This window comes from Rhinatrema bivittatum, chromosome 2, assembly GCF_901001135.1.
Source record: "Rhinatrema bivittatum chromosome 2, aRhiBiv1.1, whole genome shotgun sequence".
In the NCBI taxonomy this organism is placed as follows: Eukaryota; Metazoa; Chordata; class Amphibia; order Gymnophiona; family Rhinatrematidae; genus Rhinatrema; species Rhinatrema bivittatum.
Window position 1 is genome coordinate 11,717,378 of NC_042616.1, and position 12,989 is coordinate 11,730,366.

Here is a 12,989-nt window from a genome sequence, read left to right on the forward strand (position 1 = left end):
GTTACCATACATTTTACCCCTCGGTCATCTAGCGACCTAGCTGACTTCCTCACAGATTTTTTTGCTTTGAATGTTTGAATGGGCTTGAAAATGATTTTATCGCTTCTTTGCCAGTTGTCTTTTAGCCTGCTTAAGTGCATCTAACTTGCCAGTGCTTATGCTGAGCCCTATTTTCCCTCATTTGTGTGTGTTTTTTCCATTTTTTTAATGATACCCTTTTGGCTTTAATTGCCTCTTCCACCTCACTATTAAACCTCCCCAGCAGTGCTTCGGTTTTCTTGCAGTCTCTTTTATTTTTTTATCATGTGGAATACATTTTGTCTGGGCCTCTTGGATGATCATTTTTAAGTGTCCACTCCACATGCAACGTTCTTAAGCTTATGAATTGCTCCTAATAGTTATTTTCAGCACATTTCCTCATAATTTCCCTTTCAGTAGTTAAAGGCTGCTGCAGTCGTTTTCCTTAGTAGTCACCCTCCTGTGATTATTTCAAATTTTATGACATTATGATCACTGATACCAAGCAGATCCACCACCTTTATCCTCCTGCACCAGGTCCTGCATTCCACTGAGAACAGAACCTAATATAATTCCGCCCTGTCGACAGATCCATGACCATCTGCTGCATGAAGGATTCATGGGTGGCATCTAGCAGCTTTATCTTCCTTGCTTGTCCTGTTGTGACATTTACCCAATCAATACTTGGGTAACTGAAGACTCCAATTTTTAAAAAGGGATCAAGGGGTGATCCAGGAAACTGCAGACCAGTGAGTCCGATGTCTGTGCCAGGCAAAATGGTAGAAACTGTCATAAAGCTACATTTTTTTTGAGGGCGTAAATAATCATGTGGATAAAGGTGAGCCAGCTGATGTAGCGTATCTGGATTTCCAGAAAGCATTTGACAAAGTCCCTCATAAGAGACTTTTCAGGAAATTAAAAAGTCCTGGGATAGGGAGGCAGCGTCCTATTGTGAATTGCCAACTGGTTAAAAGATAGAAAACAGAGAGGAGGGCTTTCACGGTACATTTCCCAGTGGAGAAAGGTGTATACTGGAGTGCCCCAGGGATCTGTTCTGAGACCTCTGATTTTTAATAAATGTATAAATGACCTGGAAATGGGAACAACAGGTGAGGTGATCAAATTTACCAATGACACAGAATTATTCAAAGTTGTTAAATCACAAGAGGATTGTGAGAAATTGCAAGAGGACCTTGCAAAACTTGGAGTCTGGGCATGCAAATGGCAAATAAAATTTAATGAGGAGAAGTGCAAAGTTATGCACTTAGGGAAGAGAAACCCAAATTATAGCTGCTCAATGCAAGGTTCCACATTAGGAGTCATCATTTGGGAAAAGGATCTAGGTGTCATTGTTGAAAATATGCTGAAATCTGCTCAGTGTGCAGCAGCAGCCAAGAAAGCAAATAGAAAGCTAGGGATTATTAGGAAAGGAATGGAGAATAAGACAGAGAATATCATAATGCCTCTGTATCACTCCATAGAGAAACCATACAATGAGCATTGTGTGCAGCAGCAGCCAAGAAAGCAAACATAATGCTGGGGATTATTAGGGAAGGAACAGAGAATAAAACTGATAATATCACAATGTTCCTGTATCGATCCATAGAGAAACCATACAATGAGCACTGTGTGCAGCAGCAGCCAAGAAAGCAAACAGAATGCTGGGGATTATTAGGAAAGGAACAGAGAATAAGACAGAGAATATCACAATGTTCCTGTATCGATCCATAGAGAAACCATACAATGAGCATTGTGTGCAGCAGCAGCCAAGAAAGCAAACAGAATGCTGGGGATTATTAGGGAAGGAACAGAGAATAAAAATGATAATATCACAATGTTCCTGTATCGATCCATAGAGAAACCATACAATGAGCATTGTGTGCAGCAGCAGCCAAGAAAGCAAACAGAATGCTGGGGATTATTAGGAAAGGAACAGGGAATAAGACAGAGAATATCACAATGTTCCGGTATCGATCCATAGAGAAACCATACAATGAGCATTGTGTGCAGCAGCAGCCAAGAAAGCAAACAGAATGCTGGGGATTATTAGGAAAGGAACAGGGAATAAGACAGAGAATATCACAATGTTCCTGTATCGATCCATAGAGAAACCATACAATGAGCATTGTGTGCAGCAGCAGCCAAGAAAGCAAACAGAATGCTGGGGATTATTAGGGAAGGAACAGAGAATAAAACTGATAATATCACAATGTTCCTGTATCGATCCATAGAGAAACCATACAATGAGCACTGTGTGCAGCAGCAGCCAAGAAAGCAAACAGAATGCTGGGGATTATTAGGAAAGGAACAGAGAATAAGACAGAGAATATCACAATGTTCCTGTATCGATCCATAGAGAAACCATACAATGAGCACTGTGTGCAGCAGCAGCCAAGAAAGCAAACAGAATGCTGGGGATTATTAGGAAAGGAACAGAGAATAAGACAGAGAATATCACAATGTTCCTGTATCGATCCATAGAGAAACCATACAATGAGCACTGTGTGCAGCAGCAGCCAAGAAAGCAAACAGAATGCTGGGGATTATTAGGAAAGGAACAGAGAATAAGACAGAGAATATCACAATGTTCCTGTATCGATCCATAGAGAAACCATACAATGAGCATTGTGTGCAGCAGCAGCCAAGAAAGCAAACAGAATGCTGGGGATTATTAGGAAAGGAACAGAGAATAAGACAGAGAATATCACAATGTTCCTGTATCGATCCATAGAGAAACCATACAATGAGCATTGTGTGCAGCAGCAGCCAAGAAAGCAAACAGAATGCTGGGGATTATTAGGAAAGGAACAGGGAATAAGACAGAGAATATCACAATGTTCCTGTATCGATCCATAGAGAAACCATACAATGAGCATTGTGTGCAGCAGCAGCCAAGAAAGCAAACAGAATGCTGGGGATTATTAGGAAAGGAACAGGGAATAAGACAGAGAATATCACAATGTTCCTGTATCGATCCATAGAGAAACCATACAATGAGCATTGTGTGCAGCAGCAGCCAAGAAAGCAAACAGAATGCTGGGGATTATTAGGGAAGGAACAGAGAATAAAAATGATAATATCACAATGTTCCTGTATCGATCCATAGAGAAACCATACAATGAGCACTGTGTGCAGCAGCAGCCAAGAAAGCAAACAGAATGCTGGGGATTATTAGGAAAGGAACAGAGAATAAGACAGAGAATATCACAATGTTCCTGTATCGATCCATAGAGAAACCATACAATGAGCATTGTGTGCAGCAGCAGCCAAGAAAGCAAACAGAATGCTGGGGATTATTAGGAAAGGAATGGAGAACAAAACAGAGAATATCATAATGCCTCTGTATCGCTCCATGCTGCAACCTCATCCTGAGTATTGTCTGCGGTTCTGGTCACCACATCTCAAGAAAGATTTAGCAGAATTAGAAGAGGTACAGAGAAAGGCGACCAAGATGATAAAGGTGATGTTATGATTCCCCTATGAGAAATGGCTGAAGAGGTTAGGACTGTTCAGCTTGGAGAAGGGACGGCTGAGGGGAAATATGATAGAGGTCTATAAAATAATGAGTGGAATGGAACGAGTAAATCTTAATCAATTGTTTATTCTTTCAAAAAGTACAAAGTCCAGAGGACACACAATGAATTTACTAGGTAATATATTTAAAACTAATAAGAGAAAGTATTTTTATTACTCAATGCATAACTAAGCTCTGGAATTCATTACCAGAGGATGTGGTGAAAGCGATTAGTGTAGCTTTGTTTGAAAAAGGTTTGGACAAGTTCCTGGAGGGAAAGTCCATTAACCATTATTAAGGGGGAGTTGCATAAATCCACTGCTTATTCTTGAGATAAGCAGCTTGAAATCTATATACCCCTTGGGATCCTGCCAGCTACTTGTGACCTGGCTTGGCCACTCTTGGAAGCAGAATTCTGGGCTTGATTGATCTTTGGTCTGACTCAATATGGAAAGTCTTATGTTATGTTCTTATTGGGTTATCCATTTTGCTAGCCAGTCTAATCTGTTAGCATTTTGCAGCATTTCTTCGTCCTGGCCAGGTAGGTGGTATTGTAGCCCACTACTATACTTTTCCCTTTTACCCTTGGAATTTCTATCCCTAAGGATTCCAAACTGCAGTTTGTCTCCTGCAAACCTTTCATCCTGCTTGACTCTATGCCATCCTTAATATATAGTGCCACCCCTCTACCAGTTTTATCAACTCTGTCATGTTGATATAATTGAACCCTGCTATCACACTGTCTCATTGGATAACTTCTTTCCAGCAGGTTTCTGAGATTCCTCTTATGACTATATCTTCTTTAGCATCACGCATTCTAATTCAGTCTTATTTTTCAGACTTCTGCTACTTTAAAGTAGTTTTATTTGTATTTCTATTTTTATATATACCCGCAACCTTCTCCTTATCAGATGATGCAGGCAGTTTGGAGTCATTTTTTTAATGTATATTTTATGTGCATTTAAAGTCATTACACGTGAAATAAAGCGAGGAAAATACATTATAATAAACTTTCAGGGAAAATAATCAGAAGGAAGAAACAAAATTATAATGGGAAAAAATAAAGAAAAAGCAAATCTAGATGATAAGACATCACCCAACCAATTAAGTAAAAAAAAAAGCCCCCATAAGGCATTAGGCAGAAAAATAATTAAAGCATTTAGGTTGCTGGTGATTTTTCCAAAAGAAATGAGTCCAAGATGAGCAGGGCCAGTAAAAACAAAGTTAGGGTCTGATTCATCAAGGTACATTCCCATAGACTCAGAATAGGAGAAAAGCCATAGTGAATCAGGCAGTTAAATCCCCTGAAAGGCAACAATACATTTACAAGGGAACTTCAGAAAGAAGGAAGCACCCCAAGGAAGCTCACGTTTAAGCTGCAAGAACAATTTCCTTCTTATTTGGGTCTCTCTAGCCACAGGGGGGGGAAATCTGAATCTTCTGCCCACAAATTTGCTCTTTATAATTTGAAATATTGCTTTAGAGCCAAGCCCTTATCGGAATCTAGAACAAAAGTGGGGCTTTAGCTGTAATATTGTCCAACCTCGTTTCGAATTCATTCAAGTAATTGCCCTCCAAACTTTATTTTGTACATGTTGTAAATTCATCATATATCATCATATATCGTTAAACAATTGTTAACACTCTTTGCTGTAACCATACCTCTTCTGGTGCCCGACTCTGCTACTCTCGCCCTTTCTCCCCTTACGTTATATGTAATTTCTATTTTCCAAAATTAATGGTTACCCCTGTTTAATGTAAACCGATGTGATAGTCCCATGAATGTCTGTATAGAAAAGTTTTAAATAAATATTAACGTAAGAAGTTTGTAAGGAACCTGACAAATCAGAACTACCAAAAGGGCGCTAACACATCCAGAGCACCTTCTACTTCACCAATGACCTCCTTCATAGCTGGTGTACAACAGTGATGGCGAACTCCAAGTCCTCGAGCGCCCCACACACACAGGCCAGGTTTTCAGGACATCCACAATGAATATGCAGGAGATAGTTTGCATGCAATGGAGACAGGGCATGCAAAACTTCCTCATGCATATTCACTGCGGATATCCTGAAAACCTGGCCTGTTTGTGGCGATGGAGGACTGGAGTTCGCCATCACTGGTATATAACAATTAGACAAGTTAAAAATCCTCATCTTGAGAAAATAGAATATACTTCTACCGACTCAAAAGATGAAAGCAGTCTAATCCTAGGAAAATGTAGCTGTAAATTCCTAAATCTTATTTTCCAACAATTCAAGCTTCATATCTAAAATTAAAATTGTCTTTAATATTAGAGACAGCTGTCCCTTACAATGTGGGCATAGGGAAAATACCTACAGTACCTCAATGCAATCTACTCTGAAGTGCCAAAAAGCAGAATATAAAAATCTAAATAAATATGGATGTCATCTGGGTTTCGACAGTTCCCAATTTGTGCTCCAAATCAGACAATTTTGATGAAATACTAGATGAAATTTAATGTGGACAAGTGCAAGGTGATGCATATGGGGGGAAATAACCCATGCTATAGTTACACAATGTTGGGTTCCATATTAGGAGTTACCACCCAGGAAAGAGATCTAGGCGTCATAGTGGATAATACATTGAAATCGTCAGCTCACTGTGGCTGCGGCGATCGAAAAAGCAAACAGAATGTTAGGAATTATTAGGAAGTGAATGGCAAATAAAACGGAGAATATCTTAGTGCCTCTGTATCGTTCCACGGTGAGACTGTACCTTGAATACTGTGTGCAATTCTGGTCACTGTAACTCCAAAAAGATATAGTTGCACTGGAGAAGGAACAGAGAAGGGCAACCAAAATAATAAAGGAGATGGAATGGCTCCCGTATGAGCAAAGGCTGAAGAGGTTAGGGCTGTTCAGCTTGGAGAAAAGATGGCTGAGGGGGGATATGATAGAGGTCTTTAAGATCATGAGACGTCTAGAAGGGGAAAACATGAATCTCCAATTTACTCTTTTGGATAATAGAAGGACTAGGGGGCACTCCATGAAGTTAGCAAGTAGCACATTTAAAACAAAATTATTTTTCACTCAATGAAAAGGTTTGGAGAAGTTCTTGGAGAAGTCCATTAACTACTATTAATCAAGTTGATTTAGGGGAGTAGCCACTGCTATTGCTGGCAACAGTAGCATGGGATCTCCTTGGGGCAGATTTTCAAAGGGGTGCTCGCGTACCCCCCCCAAAAAAAACCTGCCCCAATCTCCCCCTGTGCGTGCCGAGCCTATGTTGAACAGGCTCGGTGCGCGCAAGACCCGGGACACGTGTAAGTCCCGGGGGTTTGCTAGGGGGGCGTGTCGTGGCAGCGCGTCATTCGGGGGCAGGGCCGCGGGCATGGCTCCGGCCCAAGGGCATTTCAGGGGCGTGGCCGGGGAATCGCGCGCTGGCCGGCGCGTGCGAGTTACGCCTGCCTCAAGCAGGCGTAACTTTTCTAACAAAGGTAGGGGGGTTTAGATAGGGCTGGGGGTGGGTTAGGTAGGGGAAGGGAGGGGAAGGTGCGGGGGGGGGGGGAGGGAATGGAGGCAGGCTGCTGATTTTGGGCAGCCTTGTGCGCGCCGACCCCGGATTTTAAAGGATACGTGCGGCTACGCGCGTATCTATTAAAATCCGGCGTACTTTTGTTTGCGCCTGGTGCGCGAACAAAAGTACGTGCGGGCGTACTTTTATAAAATCTACTCCTTAGTGTTTGGGTACTTGCCAGGTGCTTGTAACCTGGATTGGCCACTGTTGGAAACAGGATGCTGGGCTTGATGGACCCTCAGTCTGACCTAGTATGGAAACTGCTTATGTTCTTATGAAAAAATGCACAGCTGCAAAATAGTTTGTACTAGTGAGGTTTCTGTTCGGGTCACTGCTCTCCAAATATCCCGGAGATTAATGTTGGCTGGCTCAGAGATAGTCTCTCTCCTGCCTCCAAACTTCCTATTGCCGACACTATCAGGATCACTTCCACTAGCAGCAGATGTAAAATGAACAAAGCCATGATCCCCTGTCAAATGATTCGGAGTAGAAGCAACAAACTGTTGAGACTGTGTTAAAGAGCCATCCTATGTTAAGCCTCTCTGGGCCACCCTACCCTTCCCTAGAGCAGCACCACTCCCTGGTTCTTTTAGTTGAGAAACTAATATATGTACAGATGTAGCTTCGTCAGAGGGATCCCCAAGATGACAAAATATGGAATTCCCTGCCAAGAGAAACATCCACTGCTTCTGCACGAAGGTCACCCAATGCTGTAAATGAAGATCCGTAGGACATCGTACTGGTGTAGAAGTGCCAGGCGTACAAATAGCCCTCCTCTTTCCCTTCACATCGAGCCAGATTCTTATCCAGGGGCATGCTCCTCGGGCATGTAGCTTCGGCAGCCGGGCACCACAGTGAGCTTGGCACCTCTTCGTCACCTAGTGGAGCTACCTTCCTAGTCTGGAGTCATTTTTATCTGCATGCTTTGTATTTAAACACCTCTGGGTTTTCATTTTAACTTACTTGATTTGCCAGCATCCTTTGAAGATGCCGCCATCCAAACCATGCTCTGCTGAGCGACTGTCGGCTTTCCCCCATGCTCTCATTTAAAAGCTGCTCTACCTCCTTTTAGGAAAGTTAGCGCCAGCAGCCTGGTTCCACTTTGGTTAAGGTGGAGCCCGTCCCCTCAGAACAGGCTTCCCCTTCTACAAATTGTTCCCCCGTTTCTAAAAAAACCCTAAAACCTCTTTCCTGCGCCATCTTCTCCTGCACGCCTTGAGACTCTGGCGCTCGGTCTGTCTCCGGGTTCTTGCCCAAGGAATAGGAAGCTCGTCCTTAGAATGCAACCCTGGAGGTTCTCAATTCCAGTTTTCTAACTAAAAGCCTATATAACTAACCTGAAAGTCAGATATTTCATATTCTTACTTACCTGCACCATGTTCTTATGCTCTTCTTATGTTTATATCATACTGACAATCCCGCTGTTATGCGACTACCCCCATCCATTATTCAATTTCTGTTTATTGACTTTAAAGGGACATTGGATTTTGCTTTTGACAATTAATTACTCCTGCGTAATTTATTGAAAATTAATATATTTTGGTTATCATAGTTAATGAAGTTAGAAACCCGTTATTTTTGGAAACCCTGTAGCTGTTAAATGTTCTTCTTTTTAACCTGTTACATGTAAAGCCTGTTGCTAAGTTATTGTTTCACTGTAAACCGAGGTGATGTATAACTATATGTACCGCGGTATATAAGAATCTACAAATAAATAAAATAAATAAATATATTTAGCCCGCAGAACCTTCCTATGTTCTTGGAACCGGTATGTACCACGACAGCTGGCAAATTCTTACTCATTTCCTTCCACTTGCCAAAGTTATCATCCGAGCTTAAGAATGGAGACCGATTGGGGTGGATTTTAAAAGCGTTACGCACATAAGTTTTGTTCGTAACCCTTAAAAAAAAAACCCTGCGCGCGCCAAGCCTATTTTGCATAGGCTCGGCGGTGCACGCAAGCCCCGGGACGCACGCAAGTCCTGGGGCTTTGCTAGGGGGCGTGGCCCAGGCCTCCGGACCATGCCCCCTAGCATAACTTTATCGCAAAAGTTATGCCTACCCCCGGGTCGGGTGATGGCGCACCAGCGGGCCACCGGCGCGCGAGTTACGCCTGCTTCGGGCAGGCATAACTTTTGCGATAAAGGTAGGGTGGGGGTTTAGATAGGGCCGGGGGGGTTAGGGAGGGGAAGGCGGAAGGGGAGGTGGAAGGAAAGTTCCCTCCGAGGCTGCTCCGATTTCAGAGCGGCCTTGGAGGGAACAGGCAGCACACGCAGGGCTCGGCCCACGCAAGTTGCACAAATGTGCACCCCCTTGCGCGTGCCGACCCCGGATTTTAAAAGATACGCGCAGCTACGCACGTATCTATTGAAATCCGGTGTACTGTTGTTTGCGCCTGGTGTGCGAACAAAAGTACGCGCTCGCGCCTTTTTTAAAAATGTACCCCCGATTGTGGCGGTTTGCTTCAGCAGTTTTTGAGTATCTGGATCTGTTCATGCCGTTGGGTATGCTTGTAGATCTATAAGAGTTTCATATGAATAATCTATTTCTAAAAGGCCCACAGCCCATTCAGCTGCTGGATTGTACAATCTCGGTATCCACGGATTCTTTCAGATTACTTGACGGGCACACAGAAGTTTTCATGATTGCACTTGGGCAATTTCTCCCAATGGGTGAGCTTTCTGCCGATCTGGACAGGAACAGACCTCGGTGGAGCCTCCAGCGTCTTCTTAAATGAGATTTCTTTCTGAAGTCCTTATTACATTCGGTACGTGGGCGAAAGGTTTATCTAAATGTGTGGCCCCGTTTTGTGCCTTCTCCACTGTGATGGGAACGTAAGAATTATTTCCTGCCCGGTCACGTAGGCAGCCATTGGCTTCAGGCCTAAGGGGTTGCCACGTTAACAGTTGTTAAGCTAAAATAGTTTGCTAGATCTTATGCCCAAGGTAGATTTACCATTTAGAATAAATAAATAAATAAATAAAAAGGACACTCCAGTAGAACAAGTTTTATTAAGAACAAACCTGGCACGCAGGTAGGTACTTCTTCTTCCTAAATTACTGTAAACAACTGCTAGTCAAACACACACATAAAATGCTTTGCCATGCAATTCTGTAAACAATGCAAAGCAATTATTCACACTTTCAGATATCGGTATCAATACTCTCGTTTTTTTAACATTAAGATATATTACTCTGAAAGGGGTCCCAGAAGAATCTGTGGGTTAACATTAGATAAACAGAATTTTGTTACTCTTTTCTTTTAGTTTGTTATTATGATATTCTGACTTTAACACGAAGAACTTAGTCTTCGGGTTCTTTTTATGTTTCAGATTTCTTTGAAGATAATTTACAGCTTCAGGAATTACAACACAGGTAGGTAATATATACCTCTGTATACTCTCCCAGTTCTGCTTATCTCCCTGTTTTATTGTATTTCCCTGCTGTTATAAGTTACATGTAAACCGATAAGACGTCTCGACGAATACCGGTATATAAAAGCCCTAAATAAAATAAATAAATAATCTTGCGTTTGCTACGTTTTATTTGTATATCTGTGTCTCTCTAGTCACTCTATTCCTCTGTCTCCCATAATGACATGATCGGCCTTTTCCCCAGTTCCCTACCCCCTAACCTCCCTTCCCTTTCCCCTCTCCACCCCGACTCCTACCTCGCTACCCCAAATATTTTTATTTCACTACTTCCTGCTCTCCGGTGGAGCAGAAGTATTTTCCGCATGCGCTGCCCCGCAGCCCTTTGAAAATGTACTTCTTGACTTTTTATAATCCACCGAGGCAGCAGTTGGAAGGCGGGGCTCGCGAGCACCGACTGACAGCGATGGCTCTGTGCTAACCCCAAAAGAAGAAGCTTTCAGAGACCGAGAACGAAGCTCGTGAACGCTGCCTGAGAGTGAAGACAGGAATTCGTTAACTCTTGCTCACATCATCTCTTCAATTTCCAGTCAGGTTTCTCCACCTACTACACGATCTTTGACCAAATAAATTAAAAAAAAAAAAAACCCAACCCCAAACCCCTATCTTCCTCAAACTGAAAATCTTCCAGCAGCTACGTTTACCCCTCGGTGTATGTCTCACAGGCTTATTGTGCTGATATACCAGTTAATTACAATCAAAGGACCAAGGCCGGAGAGAGCAGGAACTAGGCCCGTGCCAGCGAAGAAAGGTAGGCCCCTACGTAAGGTGCTGATGTGATACTTCATAAGAGAAATAGTTTTCTAAACTTCCCAAATAATTTTTATTTATTTAAGAAGCTCTTTTGTTACCAAATTCTTCGATTCCAATTGAAAGTTTTATTTATGCATGTTAGAAATAGATTATTTAGCTTTTTTTTTTTTTTTAATTTTGCCCAACAAAAGTAGGCCCCTTGACCATTGTAGGCCCGAGCCAAATGGCCATGCTGGCACCCCCTCTCTCTCCTGGAGGGCAAAGGATAACTGCAGTTACGCCAGCCATAAGAAGAATAAGGGTACTGAGACGTGTGGCTGAGTGACTTGGGACTGGCCGATGCAGACCAAGTGAGGGACAGGAGATTTGGAAACGTGACCCTCAAAACAATGAAACTTAAGACAAATTTAAGTGTGCTGCCCCTGCCAAATATAATGTCTTTCACACACCAACACGTTCGCCGTTTATTTCCTTCCTCTGATACTCATTTTATTCTGCTTCTCCCATTTTTATAGTAACAATTCAGAGAAAAAGTATTTTCTTTTCTCCGAAGCTGACTTTGTATCCACAGAGATGGTTTAAGACAGGAGAAATTCCTTTCTTCCTTCCCTGTTCCTCCCGGCATAAATCTGGCATCAATTTTTACTTGATTGACGTAAAGATGAATTCAACACTTAATCAGTAAAATATTCCTCAGAGATTAGCAATTCCTTTTCCTAAGAGACACAGGCTTATCATATGGCTTCTATTGCCTCAGCAAAACTTGTACTAATCAGTCTGCAGTGTTCACCCCAAGTGCATTTTTCAATGTCCTATCATTCAATTTCTTTGATTTAGCTATTTACAGAAGATGATTCAAAACCCTAGGGAGCAGCTGTTCTCTACATGGCAGCTGACTGATTTAGCTTATCTTTTCAGGTTCTCTCTTAATATAAAATACAATTTCATTCACACACGCATACACACCTAAATAATGTCCCCTCACTTATTTGTTTTATTTAAATTAGGCCTCAGAGAAAAAGCAAAAGGACACACTCCTTCCCTGTGAGCTTTCAGCATCGCCCTCCCCCTCTTATAAACTGGCACGGATTCTCTCTTTTCTCACCGAGATCCCGACGTTGCTGATATCATTAAGGAATAGTTCTTCTCCTAACCAAAGCCCTGATTTAATAGCCATTAACCTACTCTAAAGCCCCCTGTGATAGGTTAGGATGTGAAAAGATTTGTAATAACTTTACTGGAAGGAAATGTTAACGTTAACCAATCATTACTGTATGTTGACCTAAAAAGGTATAACGACGCCAGCCTGCTAACCTGTTGGTTTCTGGTAAATAGCATGGGCTGGATTTTAAAAGCCCGGCGGGCGTAAAAATTGCCACTTACGTGCCTGGCCGGGCCCTGCGCATTTTCAAAAGGACCCGGCCACGCGGGTAGGTGGCTTCTCAGAACTAATGTCAGGAAGTATTTCTTCACGGAGAGGGTGGTGGATGCCTGGAACACCCTTCCGGAGGAAGTGGTGAAGACCAAAACGGTGAAGGATTTCAAAGGAGCATGGGATAAACATTGTAGATCCATAAAGCCTGGATGATGGGAATGTAGAGAAGAGGCATGGGGGGTGGCTTGCGGGAATGACGGCTACTACCTGGTGATTAATACCCTTATTCAATAAACATTCACACCGTTAATGAGACTCCAACAATGCTCTATGCTTCAACGGCAAGAGGAAATGTGGAA